The sequence below is a fragment of the Mustelus asterias genome, chromosome 4 (genome assembly GCF_964213995.1).
Source record: "Mustelus asterias chromosome 4, sMusAst1.hap1.1, whole genome shotgun sequence".
Lineage (NCBI taxonomy): Eukaryota > Metazoa > Chordata > Chondrichthyes > Carcharhiniformes > Triakidae > Mustelus > Mustelus asterias.
In genome coordinates, this window is record NC_135804.1 from 62618320 (window position 1) to 62635576 (window position 17257).

The 17257-nt window shown below is 37.2% G+C and overlaps 1 protein-coding gene across 1 annotated transcript in view; it reads left to right on the top strand.

Annotated features, from left to right (window-relative positions):
- LOC144492752 (RNA-binding Raly-like protein) overlaps positions 1-17257 on the top strand; it is a 698557-nt gene that overhangs the window by 290100 nt on the left and 391200 nt on the right. The gene's annotated exons all lie outside the window — the stretch shown is intronic.

Below are 17257 nucleotides of genomic sequence, written 5' to 3' on the forward strand. Positions count from 1 at the left end.
CAGTAATAAACAATACCGCAGTAATAACCAATAGCACAGTAATAACCAATACCACAGTAATGACCAATACCGCAGTAATAACCAAGACCAGAGTAGTAACCAAAACCACAGTAATAACCAATACCGCAGTGATAACCAATAGCACAGTAATAACCAATAGCACAGTAATAACCAATACTTCAGTAATAACCAATTGCACAATAATAACCAATAGCACAGTAATAACCAATACCGCAGTAATAACCAATCCCGCAGTAATAACCAATAGCACAGTAATAACCAATACCACAGTAATAACCAATAGCACAGTAATAACCATTACCACAGTAATAACCAATGCCACAGTAATAACCAATACGGCAGTAATAACCAATACCGCAGTAATAACCAATACCGCAGTAATAACCAATACGGCAGTAATAACCAATATCGCAGTAACAACCAATACCGCAGTAATAACCAATAGCACAGTCATAACCAATACCACAGAAATAACCAATACCGCAGTAATAACCAATAGCACAGTAATAAACAATACCACAGTAATAACCAGTACGGCAGTAATAACCAATACCGCAGTAATAAGCAATAGCACAGTGATAACCAGTAGCGCAGTAATAACCAATGCCACAGTAATAACCAATACCGCAGTAATAACCAATTCCACAGTACTAAATAATAGCACAGTAATAATCAATACCGCAGTAATAACCAATACCACAGTATTAACCAATAGCACAGTAATAACGAACACCACAGTAATAACCAATACCGCAGTAATAACCAATGCCGCAGTAATAACCAATACTACAGTAATAAACCATGCCACAGTAATAACCAATGCCACAGTAATAACCAAAACCGCAGCATGAACCAATACCACAGTAATAAACAATAGCACAGTAATAACCAATACCGCAGTAATAATCAATGTCGCAGTAATCACCAATACCGCAGTAATAACAAATAGCACTGTAATAAGCAAGAGCACAGTAATAACCAATGCCGCTGTAATAACCAATAGCACAGTAATAACCAATACCGCAGTAATAACCAATAGCACAGTAATAACCAATACCGCAGTAATAACCAATACCGCAGTAATAACCAATACCGCAGTAATATCCAATAGCACAGTAATAACCAATAGCATAGTAATAACCAATACCGCAGTAATATCCAATAGCACAGTAATAACCAATAGCACAGTAATAACCAATACCACAGTAATAACCAATACCGCAGTAATAACCAATACGGCAGTAATAACCAATATCGCAGTAACAACCAATAGCACAGTAATAACCAATACCGCAGTAAAAACCAATACCGCAGTAATAACCAATCGCACAGTAATAACCAATAGCACAGTAACAACCATTAGCACAGTAATGACCAATACCACAGAAATAACCAATCCAGCAGTAATAACCATTAGCACAGTAATAACCAATAGCACAGAAATAACCAACACCGCAGTAATAACCAATAGCAAAGTAATAACCAATACAACAGTAATAACCAAAAGCACAGTAATGACCAATGCCGCAGTAATAACCAATACTGCAGTAATAACCAATACATCAGTAATAAATAATAGCACACTAATAACCAATAACGCAGTAATAACCAATACCACAGTACTAACCAATAGCACAGCAATAACCAGTATTGCAGTAATAACCAATACTGCATGAATAACCAATAGCACAGTAATAAGCAATGGCGCAGTCATAACCAATTCCGCAGTAATAACCAATAGCACAGTTATAACCAATACCGCAGTAATAACCAATACCGCAGTAATAGCGAATAGCACAGTCATAACCAATAGCAGAGTAATAACCAATTCCGCACTAATAACCAATACCGCAGTAATAACCAATACTGCAGTAGTAACCAATGCCGCAGTTATAACCATACCGCAGTAATAACCAATACAACAGAAATAACCAATACCGCAGTAATAACCAATAGCACAGTAATAACCAATACCACAGTAATAATCAATGGCACAGTAATAGCCAATACGACATTAATAACCATTAGCACAGTAATAACCAATACCACAGTCATAACCAATACGGCAGTAATAACCAATACCGCAGTAACAACCAATACCGCAGTAATAACCAATAGCACAGTAATAACCAATACCGCAGTCATAAGCAATAGCACAGTACTACCCAATAGCGCCGTAATAACCAATACCGCAGTAATAACCAATACCGCAGTAATAACCAATAGCACAGTAATAACCAATACCGCAGTCATAAGCAATAGCACAGTACTACCCAATAGCACAGTAATAACCAATACCACAGTAATAACCAATACCGCAGTAATAACCTATAGCACAGTAATAACCAATACCACAGCAATAACCAGTAGCACCGTAATAACCAATACCGCAGTAATAAACAATACCGCAGTAATAACCAATAGCACAGTAATAACCAATACCACAGTAATGACCAATACCGCAGTAATAACCAAGACCAGAGTAGTAACCAAAACCGCAGTAATAACCAATACCGCAGTGATAACCAATAGCACAGTAATAACCAATAGCACAGTAATAACCAATACTGCAGTAATAACCAATTGCACAATAATAACCAATAGCACAGTAATAACCAATACGGCAGTAATAACCAATACCGCAGTAATAACCAATACCGCAGTAATAACCAATACGGCAGTAATAACCAATATCGCAGTAACAACCAATACCGCAGTAATAACCAATAGCACAGTCATAACCAATACCACAGAAATAACCAATACCGCAGTAATAACCAATAGCACAGTAATAAACAATACCACAGTAATAACCAGTACGGCAGTAATAACCAATACCGCAGTAATAAGCAATAGCACAGTGATAACCAGTAGCGCAGTAATAACCAATGCCACAGTAATAACCAATACCGCAGTAATAACCAATTCCACAGTACTAAATAATAGCACAGTAATAATCAATACCGCAGTAATAACCAATACCACAGTATTAACCAATAGCACAGTAATAACGAACACCACAGTAATAACCAATACCGCAGTAATAACCAATGCCGCAGTAATAACCAATACTACAGTAATAAACCATGCCACAGTAATAACCAATGCCACAGTAATAACCAAAACCGCAGCATGACCCAATACCACAGTAATAAACAATAGCACAGTAATAACCAATACCGCAGTAATAATCAATGTCGCAGTAATCACCAATACCGCAGTAATAACAAATAGCACTGTAATAAGCAAGAGCACAGTAATAACCAATGCCGCTGTAATAACCAATAGCACAGTAATAACCAATACCGCAGTAATAACCAATAGCACAGTAATAACCAATACCGCAGTAATAACCAATACCGCAGTAATAACCAATACCGCAGTAATATCCAATAGCACAGTAATAACCAATAGCATAGTAATAACCAATACCGCAGTAATATCCAATAGCACAGTAATAACCAATAGCACAGTAATAACCAATACCACAGTAATAACCAATACCGCAGTAATAACCAATACGGCAGTAATAACCAATATCGCAGTAACAACCAATAGCACAGTAATAACCAATACCGCAGTAAAAACCAATACCGCAGTAATAACCAATCGCACAGTAATAACCAATAGCACAGTAACAACCATTAGCACAGTAATGACCAATACCACAGAAATAACCAATCCAGCAGTAATAACCATTAGCACAGTAATAACCAATAGCACAGAAATAACCAACACCGCAGTAATAACCAATAGCAAAGTAATAACCAATACAACAGTAATAACCAAAAGCACAGTAATGACCAATGCCGCAGTAATAACCAATACTGCAGTAATAACCAATACATCAGTAATAAATAATAGCACACTAATAACCAATAACGCAGTAATAACCAATACCACAGTACTAACCAATAGCACAGCAATAACCAGTATTGCAGTAATAACCAATACTGCATGAATAACCAATAGCACAGTAATAAGCAATGGCGCAGTCATAACCAATTCCGCAGTAATAACCAATAGCACAGTTATAACCAATACCGCAGTAATAACCAATACCGCAGTAATAGCGAATAGCACAGTCATAACCAATAGCAGAGTAATAACCAATTCCGCACTAATAACCAATACCGCAGTAATAACCAATACTGCAGTAGTAACCAATGCCGCAGTTATAACCATACCGCAGTAATAACCAATACAACAGAAATAACCAATACCGCAGTAATAACCAATAGCACAGTAATAACCAATACCACAGTAATAATCAATGGCACAGTAATAGCCAATACGACATTAATAACCATTAGCACAGTAATAACCAATACCACAGTCATAACCAATACGGCAGTAATAACCAATACCGCAGTAACAACCAATACCGCAGTAATAACCAATAGCACAGTAATAACCAATACCGCAGTCATAAGCAATAGCACAGTACTACCCAATAGCGCAGTAATAACCAATACCGCAGTAATAACCAATACCGCAGTAATAACCAATAGCACAGTAATAACCAATACCGCAGTCATAAGCAATAGCACAGTACTACCCAATAGCACAGTAATAACCAATACCACAGTAATAACCAATACCGCAGTAATAACCTATAGCACAGTAATAACCAATACCACAGCAATAACCAGTAGCACCGTAATAACCAATACCGCAGTAATAAACAATACCGCAGTAATAACCAATAGCACAGTAATAACCAATACCACAGTAATGACCAATACCGCAGTAATAACCAAAACCAGAGTAGTAACCAAAACCGCAGTAATAACCAATACCGCAGTGATAACCAATAGCACAGTAATAACCAATAGCACAGTAATAACCAATACTGCAGTAATAACCAATTGCACAATAATAACCAATAGCACAGTAATAACCAATACCACAGTAATAACCAATAGCACAGTAATAACCATTAGCACAGTAATAACCAATGCCACAGTAATAACCAATACGGCAGTAATAACCAATACCGCAGTAATAACCAATACCGCAGTAATAACCAATACGGCAGTAATAACCAATATCGCAGTAACAACCAATACCGCAGTAATAACCAATAGCACAGTCATAACCAATACCACAGAAATAACCAATACCGCAGTAATAACCAATAGCACAGTAATAACCAGTAGCACCGTAATAACCAATACCGCAGTAATAAACAATACCACTGTAATAACCAATAGCACAGTAATAACCAATACCGCAGTAATAAACAATACCGCAGTAATAACCAATACCACAGTAATAACCAAAACCGCAGTAATAACCAATACCGCAGTGATAACCAGTAGCACAGTAATAACCAATAGCACAGTAATAACCAATACCGCAGTAATAACCAATTGCACAGTAATAACCAATAGCACAGTAATAACCAATACCGCAGTAATAACCAAAAGCACAGTAATAACCAATGCCGCAGTGATAACCAATAGCACAGTAATAACCAATACCGCAGCAATAACCAGTAGCACAGTAATAACGAAAAGCACAGTAATAACCAATAGCACAGTAACAACCATTAGCACAGGAATGACCAATACCACAGAAATAACCAATCCAGCAGTAATAACCATTAGCACAGTAATAACCAATAGCACAGAAATAACCAACACCGCAGTAATAACCAATAGCAAAGTAATAACCAATACAACAGTAATAACCAACAGCAAAGTAATGACCAATGCCGCAGTAATAACCAATACTGCAGTAATAACCAATACATCAGTAATAAATAATAGCACACTAATAACCAATAACGCAATAATAACCAATACCACAGTACGTACCAATAGCACAGTAATAACCAGTATTGCAGTAATAACCAATACTGCAGGAATAACCAATAGCACAGTAATAAGCAATGGCGCAGTCATAACCAATACCGCAGTAATAACCAATAGCACAGTTATAACGAATACCGCTGTAATAAGCAATACCGCAGTAATAGCGAATAGCGCAGTCATAACCAATAGCAGAGTAATAACCAATTCCGCACTAATAACCAATACCGCAGTAATAACCATTACCGCAGTAGTAACCAATGCCGCAGTTATAACCATACCGCAGTAATAACCAATACAACTGAAATAACCAATACCGCAGTAATAACCAATAGCACAGTAATAACCAATACCACAGTAATAATCAATGGCACAGTAATAGCCAATACGACAGTAATAACCATTAGCACAGTAATAACCAATACCACAGTCATAACCAATACGGCAGTAATAACCAATAGCGCAGTAATAACCAATACCACAGTAATAACCAATACGGCAGTAATAACCAATACCGCAGTAACAACCAATACGGCAGTAATAACCAATAGCACAGTAATAACCAATACTGCAGCAATAACGAATAGCACAGTAATAACCAATAACACAGTAATGACCAATAGCACAGTAATAACCAATACCGTCATAATAACCAACAGCACAGTAATACCCAATAGCACAGTAATAACCAACACCGCAGTAATAACCAATACCGCAGTAACAACCAATACCGCAGTAATAACCAGTAGCACCGTAATAACCAATACCGCAGTAATAAACAATACCGCAGTGATAACCAATAGCTCAGTAATAACCAATAGCACAGTAATAACCAATACCGCAGTAATAACCAATTGCACAGGAATAACCAATAGTACAGTAATAACCAATACCACAGTTATAATCAATACTGCAGTAATAACCAATAGCACAGTAATAACCAATACCGCAGTGATAACCAATAGTACAGTAATAACCAATAGTGCAGCAATAACCAGTAGCACAGTAAGAACGAAAAGCACAGTAATAACCAATTGCACAGTAATGACCAATATCGCAGTAATAACCAATACCGCAGTAATAACAAATAGCAGAGTAATAACCAATAGCACAGGAATAACCAATACCGCAGTAATAACCAATAGCACAGTAATAACCAATGCCGCAGTGATAACCAATAGCACTGTAATAACCAATACCGCAGCAATAACCAGTAGCACAGTAATAATGAAAAGCACAGTAATAACCAATCGCACAGTAATGACCAATATCGCAGTAATAACCAATACCGCAGTAATAACGAATAGCAGCATAATAACCAATAGCACAGTAATAACCAATAGCACAGTAATAACCAATACTGCAGCAAAACCAGTAGCACCGTAATAACGAAAAGCACAGTAATAACCAATCGCACAGTAATGACCAATATCGCACTAATAACCAATACCGCAGTAATAACCAATCGCACAGTAATAACCAATAGCACAGTAATAACCAATATCATAGTAATAACCAATACCGCAGTAATAACCAATAGCACAGTAATAACCAATACCGCAGCAACAACCATTAGCACAGTAATAAGCAATAGCACAGAAATAACCAACACCGCAGTAATAACCAATAGCAAAGTAATAACCAATACGACAGTAATAACCAATAGCACAGTAATAACCAATGCCGCAGTAATAACCAATACTGCAGTAATAACCAATACATCAGTAATAAATAATAGCACACTAATAACCAATAACGCAGTAATAACCAGTACTGCAGTAATAACCAATACTGCAGGAATAACCAATAGCACAGTAATAATCAATCACGCAGTAATAACCAATACCGCAGTAATAACCAATAGCACAGTCATAACTAATACCACAGTTATAACCAATACCGCAGTAATAACCAATACCGCAGTAATAACCAATACCGCAGTAATAGCGAATATCACAGTCATAAACAATAGCGGAGTAATAACCAATTCCGCACTAATAACCAATACCGCAGTAATAACCAATGCCGCAGTTATAACCATACCGCAGTAATATCAATACCACAGAAATAACCAATACCGAAGTAATAACCAATAGCACATTAATGACCGATAGCACCGTAATAACCAATACCACAGTAATAATCAATGGCACAGTAATAACCAATACCACAGTAATAACCATTAGCACAGTAATAACCAATACCACAGTAATAACCAATACGGCAGTAATAACCAATACCGCAGTAATAACCAATACCACAGTAAAAACCAAAACCGCAGTAATAACCAAGACCGCAGTGATAACCAATAGCACAGTAATAAGCAATAGCACAGTAATAACCAATTGCACAGTAATAACCAATAGCACAGTAAGAACTAATACCACCATAATAACCAATACCACAGTAATAACCAATACCACAGTAATAACCAATACCGCAGTAATAACCAATAGCGCAGTAATAACCAATACCGCAGTAAGAACCAATAGCGCAGTAATAACCAACACCGCAGTGATAACCAATAGCACAGTAATAACCAATACCACAGTAATAACCACTACCGCAGTAATAACCAATACCGCGGTAATAACCAATCGCACAGTCACAACCAAGACCGCAGTAACAACCAAGACCGCAGTAACAACCAATACCACAGTAATAACCAATACCACAGTAATATGCAATACCGCAGTCATAACCAATACCACAGTAATAACCAATACGGCAGTAATAACCAATGCCGCAGTAATAACCAATACCGCAGTAATAACCAATACCACAGTAATAAATAATAGCACAGTAATAATCAATACTGCAGTAATAACCAATACCACAGTAATAACGAATACGGCAGAAATAACCAATACCGCAGTAACAACCAATACCGCAGTCGTAAGCAATAGCACAGTACTACCCAATAGCGCAGTAATAACCAATAGCACAGTAATAACCAATACCGCAGTAATAAGCAATAGCACAGTCATAACCAATAGCACAGTAATAACCAATACCGCAGTAATAACCAATAGCACAGTAATAACCAATACCACAGCAATAACCAGTAGCACCGTAATAACCAATACTGCAGTAATAAACAATACCGCAGTGATAACCAATAGCTCAGTAATAACCAATAGCACAGTAATAACCAATACCGCAGTAATAACCAATAGCACAGTAATAACCAATACCGCAGTAATAACCAATAGCACAGTAATAACCAATACCACAGCAATAACCAGTAGCACCGTAATAACCAATACTGCAGTAATAAACAATACCGCAGTGATAACCAATAGCTCAGTAATAACCAATAGCACAGTAATAACCAATACCGCAGTAATAACCAATAGCACAGTAATAACCAATACCGCAGTAATAACCAATTGCACAGTAATAACCAATAGTACAGTAATAACCAATACCACAGTAATAACCAATACTGCAGTAATAACCAATAGCACAGTAATAACCAATACCGCAGTGATAACCAATAGTACAGTAATAACCAATACTGCAGCAATAACCAGTAGCACAGTAAGAACGAAAAGCACAGTAATAACCAATTGCACAGTAATGACCAATATCGCAGTAATAACCAATACCGCAGTGATAACCAATAGCACAGTAATAACCAATACCGCAGCAATACCGAATAGCACAGTAATAACCAATAACACAGTAATAACCAATAGCACAGTAATAACCAATACCGCCATAATAACCAACAGCACAGTAATACCCAATAGCACAGTAATAACCAACACCGCAGTAATAACCAATACCGCAGTAACAACCAATACCGCAGTAATAACCAGTAGCACCGTAATAACCAATACCGCAGTAATAAACAATACCGTAGTGATAACCAATAGCTCAGTAATAACCAATAGCACAGTAATAACCAATACCGCAGTAATAACCAATCGCACAGTCACAACCAAGACCGCAGTAACAACCAAGACCGCAATAACAACCAATACCACAGTAATAACAAATACCACAGTAATATGCAATACCGCAGTCATAACCAATACCGCAGTAATAACCAATACGGCAGTAATAACCAATGCCGCAGTAATAACCAATACCGCAGTAATAACCAATACCACAGTAATAAATAATAGCACAGTAATAATCAATACCGCAGTAATAACCAATACCACAGTAATAACGAATACGGCAGAAATAACCAATACCGCAGTAACAACCAATACGGCAGTAATAACCAATAGCACAGTAATAACCAATAGCACAGTAATAACCAATATCATAGTAATAACCAATACCGCAGTAATAACCAATAGCACAGTAATAACCAATACCGCAGCAACAACCATTAGCACAGTAATAAGCAATAGCACAGAAATAACCAACACCGCAGTAATAACCAATAGCAAAGTAATAACCAATACGACAGTAATAACCAATAGCACAGTAATAACCAATGCCGCAGTAATAACCAATACTGCAGTAATAACCAATACATCAGTAATAAATAATAGCACACTAATAACCAATAACGCAGTAATAACCAGTACTGCAGTAATAACCAATACTGCAGGAATAACCAATAGCACAGTAATAATCAATCACGCAGTAATAACCAATACCGCAGTAATAACCAATAGCACAGTCATAACTAATACCACAGTTATAACCAATACCGCAGTAATAACCAATACCGCAGTAATAACCAATACCGCAGTAATAGCGAATATCACAGTCATAAACAATAGCGGAGTAATAACCAATTCCGCACTAATAACCAATACCGCAGTAATAACCAATGCCGCAGTTATAACCATACCGCAGTAATATCAATACCACAGAAATAACCAATACCGAAGTAATAACCAATAGCACATTTATGACCGATAGCACCGTAATAACCAATACCACAGTAATAATCAATGGCACAGTAATAACCAATACCACAGTAATAACCATTAGCACAGTAATAACCAATACCACAGTAATAACCAATACGGCAGTAATAACCAATACCGCAGTAATAACCAATACCACAGTAAAAACCAAAACCGCAGTAATAACCAAGACCGCAGTGATAACCAATAGCACAGTAATAAGCAATAGCACGGTAATAACCAATTGCACAGTAATAACCAATAGCACAGTAAGAACTAATACCACCATAATAACCAATACCACAGTAATAACCAATACCACAGTAATAACCAATACCGCAGTAATAACCAATAGCGCAGTAATAACCAATACCGCAGTAAGAACCAATAGCGCAGTAATAACCAACACCGCAGTGATAACCAATAGCACAGTAATAACCAATACCACAGTAATAACCACTACCGCAGTAATAACCAATACCGCGGTAATAACCAATCGCACAGTCACAACCAAGACCGCAGTAACAACCAAGACCGCAGTAACAACCAATACCACAGTAATAACCAATACCACAGTAATATGCAATACCGCAGTCATAACCAATACCACAGTAATAACCAATACGGCAGTAATAACCAATGCCGCAGTAATAACCAATACCGCAGTAATAACCAATACCACAGTAATAACGAATACGGCAGAAATAACCAATACCGCAGTAACAACCAATACCGCAGTCATAAGCAATAGCACAGGACTACCCAATAGCGCAGTAATAACCAATAGCACAGTAATAACCAATACCGCAGTAATAAGCAATAGCACAGTCATAACCAATAGCACAGTAATAACCAATACCGCAGTAATAACCAATAGCACAGTAATAACCAATACCACAGCAATAACCAGTAGCACCGTAATAACCAATACCGCAGTAATAAACAATACCGCAGTGATAACCAATAGCTCAGTAATAACCAATAGCACAGTAATAACCAATACCGCAGTAATAACCAATAGCACAGTAATAACCAATACCGCAGTAATAACCAATTGCACAGTAATAACCAATAGTACAGTAATAACCAATACCACAGTAATAACCAATACTGCAGTAATAACCAATAGCACAGTAATAACCAAGACCGCAGTGATAACCAATAGTACAGTAATAACCAATACTGCAGCAATAACCAGTAGCACAGTAAGAACGAAAAGCATAGTAATAACCAATTGCACAGTAATGACCAATATCGCAGTAATAACCAATACCGCAGTGATAACCAATAGCACAGTAATAACCAATACCGCAGCAATACCGAATAGCACAGTAATAACCAATAACACAGTAATAACCAATAGCACAGTAATAACCAATACCGCCATAATAACCAACAGCACAGTAATACCCAATAGCACAGTAATAACCAACACCGCAGTAATAACCAATACCGCAGTAACAACCAATACCGCAGTAATAACCAGTAGCACCGTAATAACCAATACCGCAGTAATAAACAATACCGTAGTGATAACCAATAGCTCAGTAATAACCAATAGCACAGTAATAACCAATACCGCAGTAATAACCAATCGCACAGTCACAACCAAGACCGCAGTAACAACCAAGACCGCAATAACAACCAATACCACAGTAATAACAAATACCACAGTAATATGCAATACCGCAGTCATAACCAATACCGCAGTAATAACCAATACGGCAGTAATAACCAATGCCGCAGTAATAACCAATACCGCAGTAATAACCAATACCACAGTAATAAATAATAGCACAGTAATAATCAATACCGCAGTAATAACCAATACCACAGTAATAACGAATACGGCAGAAATAACCAATACCGCAGTAACAACCAATACCGCAGTCATAAGCAATAGCACAGTACTACCCAATAGCGCAGTAATAACCAATACCGCAGTAATAAGCAATAGCACAGTCATAACCAATAGCACAGTAATAACCAATACCGCAGTAATAACCAATAGCACAGTAATAAATAATAGCACAGTAATAATCAATACCGCAGTAATAACCAATACCACAGTAATAACGAATACGGCAAAAATAACCAATACCGCAGTAACAACCAATACCGCAGTCATAAGCAATAGCACAGTACTACCCAATAGCGCAGTAATAACCAATATCACAGTAATAACCAATACCGCAGTAATAAGCAATAGCACAGTCATAACCAATAGCACAGTAATAACCAATTCCGCAGTAATAACCAATAGCACAGTAATAACCAATACCACAGCAATAACCAGTAGCACCGTAATAACCAATACCGCAGTAATAAACAATACCGCAGTGATAACCAATAACTCAGTAATAACCAATAGCACAGTAATAACCAATACCGCAGTAATAACCAATTGCACAGTAATAACCAATAGTACAGTAATAACCAATACCACAGTAATAACCAATACTGCAGTAATAACCAATAGCACAGTAATAACCAGTACCGCAGTGATAACCAATAGTACAGTAATAACCAATACTGCAGCAATAACCAGTAGCACAGTAAGAACGAAAAGCACAGTAATAACCAATTGCACAGTAATAACCAATACCGCAGTAATAACCAATTGCACAGTAATAGCCAATAGCACAGTAATAACGAATACCGCAGTAATAACCAATAGCACAATAATAACCAATGCCACAGTAATAACCAATACCGCAGTAATAACCATTACCGCAGTAATAACCAATACCACAGTAATTACCAATACCACAGTAATAACCAATACCGCAGTAATAACCAATTGCACAGTAATAACCAATAGCACAGTAATAACCAAGACCGCAGTAATAACCAATACCACAGTAATAACCTAATCCGCAGTAATAACCAATACCACAGTAATAACCAGTACCGCAGTAATAACCAACAGCACAGTAATCACCAATAGCACAGTAATAACCAATACCACAGTAATAACAAATACCACAGTAATAACCAGTACCGCAGTAATAACCAATAGCACAGTAATAACCAATACCACAGTAATAACCAATACCACAGTAATAACCATTACCGCAGTCATATCCAATACCGCACTAATAACCAATAGCACAGTAATAACCAATACCGCAGTAATAACCAATACCACAGGAATAACCAATACTGCAGTAATAACCAGTACTGCAGTAATAACCAGTGCCGCAGTAATAACCAATAGCACAGTAATAACCAGTACTGCAGTAATAACCAGTGCCGCAGTAACAACCAATACCGCAGTAATAACCAATACGGCAGTAATAACCAATACCACAGTAATTACCAATACCACAGTAATAACCAGTACCGCAGCAATAACCAATAGCACAGTAATATCCAATAGCACAGTAATAACCAATACCGCAGTAATAACCAATACCACAGGAATAACCAATACTGCAGTAATAACCAGTACTGCAGTAATAACCAGTGCCGCAGTAATAACCAATAGCACAGTAATAACCAGTACTGCAGTAATAACCAGTGCCGCAGTAACAACCAATAGCACAGTAATAACCAATACCACAGTAATAACCAATCGCACAGTAATTACCAACACCACAGTAATAACCAGTACCGCAGTAATAACCAATAGCACAGTAATAACCAGTACTGCAGTAATAACCAGTACCGCAGTCATAATCGAGAGCACAATAATAACCAATGGCACAGTAATAACCAATACCGCAGTAATAACCAATTGCACAGTAATAGCCAATACCGCAGTAATTCCCAATACCGCAGCAATACCCAATACCGCAGTAATAACCAATACCGCACTAATAACCAATGGCACAGTAATAACAAATACCGCAGTAATAACCAATAGCACAGTAATAACCAATACCGCAGTAATAACCATTACCGCAGTAATAACCAATACTGCAGTAATAATCAATGCCGCAGTAATAACCAATGGCACAGTAATAACAAATACCGCAGTAATAACCAATATCACAGTAATAACCAATATCACAGTAATAACCAATAGCACAGTAATAACCAATACTGCAGTAATAACCAATACCGCAGTAATAACCAATAGCGCAGTAATAACCAATAGCGCAGTAATAACCAATAACACAGAGATAACCAATACCGCAACAATAACCAATAGCACAGCAATAACCAATAGCACAGTAATAACCAATACCGCAGTAATAACCAGTACCGCAGTAATAACCAATAGCACAGTAATAACCAATAGCACAGTAATAACCAATACCGCAGTAATTACCAATACCGCAGCAATAACCAATACCGCAGTAATAACCAATACCGCACTAATAACCAATAGCACAGTAATTACCAATACCATAGTAATAACCAGTACCGCAGTAATAACCAATACCGCAGTAATAACCAATACCACAGTAATAACCAATACCGCAGGAATAACCAATAGCACAGTAATAACCAATACTGCAGTAATAACCAGTACCGCAGTAATAACCATTAGCACAGTAATAACCAATAGCACAGTAAGAACCAATACCACAGTAATAACCTATACCGCAGTAAGAACCAATACCACAGTAATAACCTATACCGCAGTAATAACCAATACCACAGTAATAACGAATACCACAGTAATAACCAGTACCGCAGTAATAACCAATAGCACAGTAATAACCAATAGCACAGTAATAACCAATACCGCAGTAATAACCATTACCGCAGTAATAACCAATACTGCAGGAATAATCAATGCCGCAGTAGTAACCAATGGCACAGTAATAACAAATACCGCAGTAATAACCAATACCACAGTAATAACCAATACCGCAGTAATAACCAGTACCGCAGTAATAACCAATAGCACAGTAATAACCAATAGCACAGTAATAACCAATACCGCAGTAATAACCATTACCGCAGTAATAACCAACACTGCAGTAATAATCAATGCCGCAGTAATAACCAATGGCACAGTAATAATCAATGCCGCAGTAATAACAAATATCGCAGTAATAACCAATAGCACAGTAATAACCAATACCGCAGTAATAACCAATACCACAGTAATAACCAATACTGCAGTAATAACCAGTACTGCAGTAATAACAAGTGCCGCAGTAATAACCAATAGCACAGTAATAACCAGTACTGCAATAATAACCAGTGCCGCAGTAATAACCAATAGCACAGTAATAACCAATAGCACAGTAATAACCAATACCGCAGAAATAACCAATACCGCAGTAATAACCAATAGCACAGTAATAACCAGTACTGCAGTAATAACCAGTACCGCAGTCATAATCGAGAGCACAATAATAACCAATGGCACAGTAATAACCAATACCGCAGTAATAACCAATTGCACAGTAATAGCCAATAGCACAGTAATAACCAATACCGCAGTAATAACCAATAGCACAATAATAACCAATGCCACAGTAATAACCAATACCGCAGTAATAACCATTACCGCAGTAATAACCAATACCACAGTCATAACCAATACCACAGTAATTACCAATACCACAGTAATAACCAATACCGCAGTAATAACCAATTGCACAGTAATAACCAATAGCACAGTGATAACCAAGACCGCAGTAATAACCAATACCACAGTAATAACCTAACCCGCAGTAATAACCAATACCACAGTAATAACCAGTACCGCAGTAATAACCAACAGCACAGTAATCACCAATAGCACAGTAATAACCAATACCACAGTAATAACCAATACCACAGTAATAACCAGTACCGCAGTAATAACCAATAGCACAGTAATAACCAATACCACAGTAATAACCAATACCACAGTAATAACCATTACCGCAGTCATAACCAATACCGCACTAATAACCAATAGCACAGTAATAACCAATACCGCAGTAATAACCAATACCGCAGTAATAACCAATACCACAGTAATTACCAATACCACAGTAATAACCAGTACCGCAGCAATAACCAATAGCACAGTAATATCCAATAGCACAGTAATAACCAATACCGCAGTAATAACCAATACCACAGTAATAACCAATACTGCAGTAATAACCAGTACTGCAGTAATAACCAGTGCCGCAGTAATAACCAATAGCACAGTAATAGCCAGTACTGCAGTAATAACCAGTGCCGCAGTAACAACCAATAGCACAGTAATAACCAATACCACAGTAATAACCATTACCGCAGTAATAACCAATACCACAGTCATAACCAATACCACAGTAATTACCAATACCACAGTAATAACCAATACCGCAGTAATAACCAATTGCACAGTAATAACCAATAGCACAGTAATAACCAAGACCGCAGTAATAACCAATACCACAGTAATAACCTAACCCGCAGTAATAACCAATACCACAGTAATAACCAGTACCGCAGTAATAACCAACAGCACAGTAATCACCAATAGCACAGTAATAACCAATACCACAGTAATAACCAATACCACAGTAATAACCAGTACCGCAGTAATAACCAATAGCACAGTAATAACCAATACCACAGTAATAACCAATACCACAGTAATAACCATTACCGCAG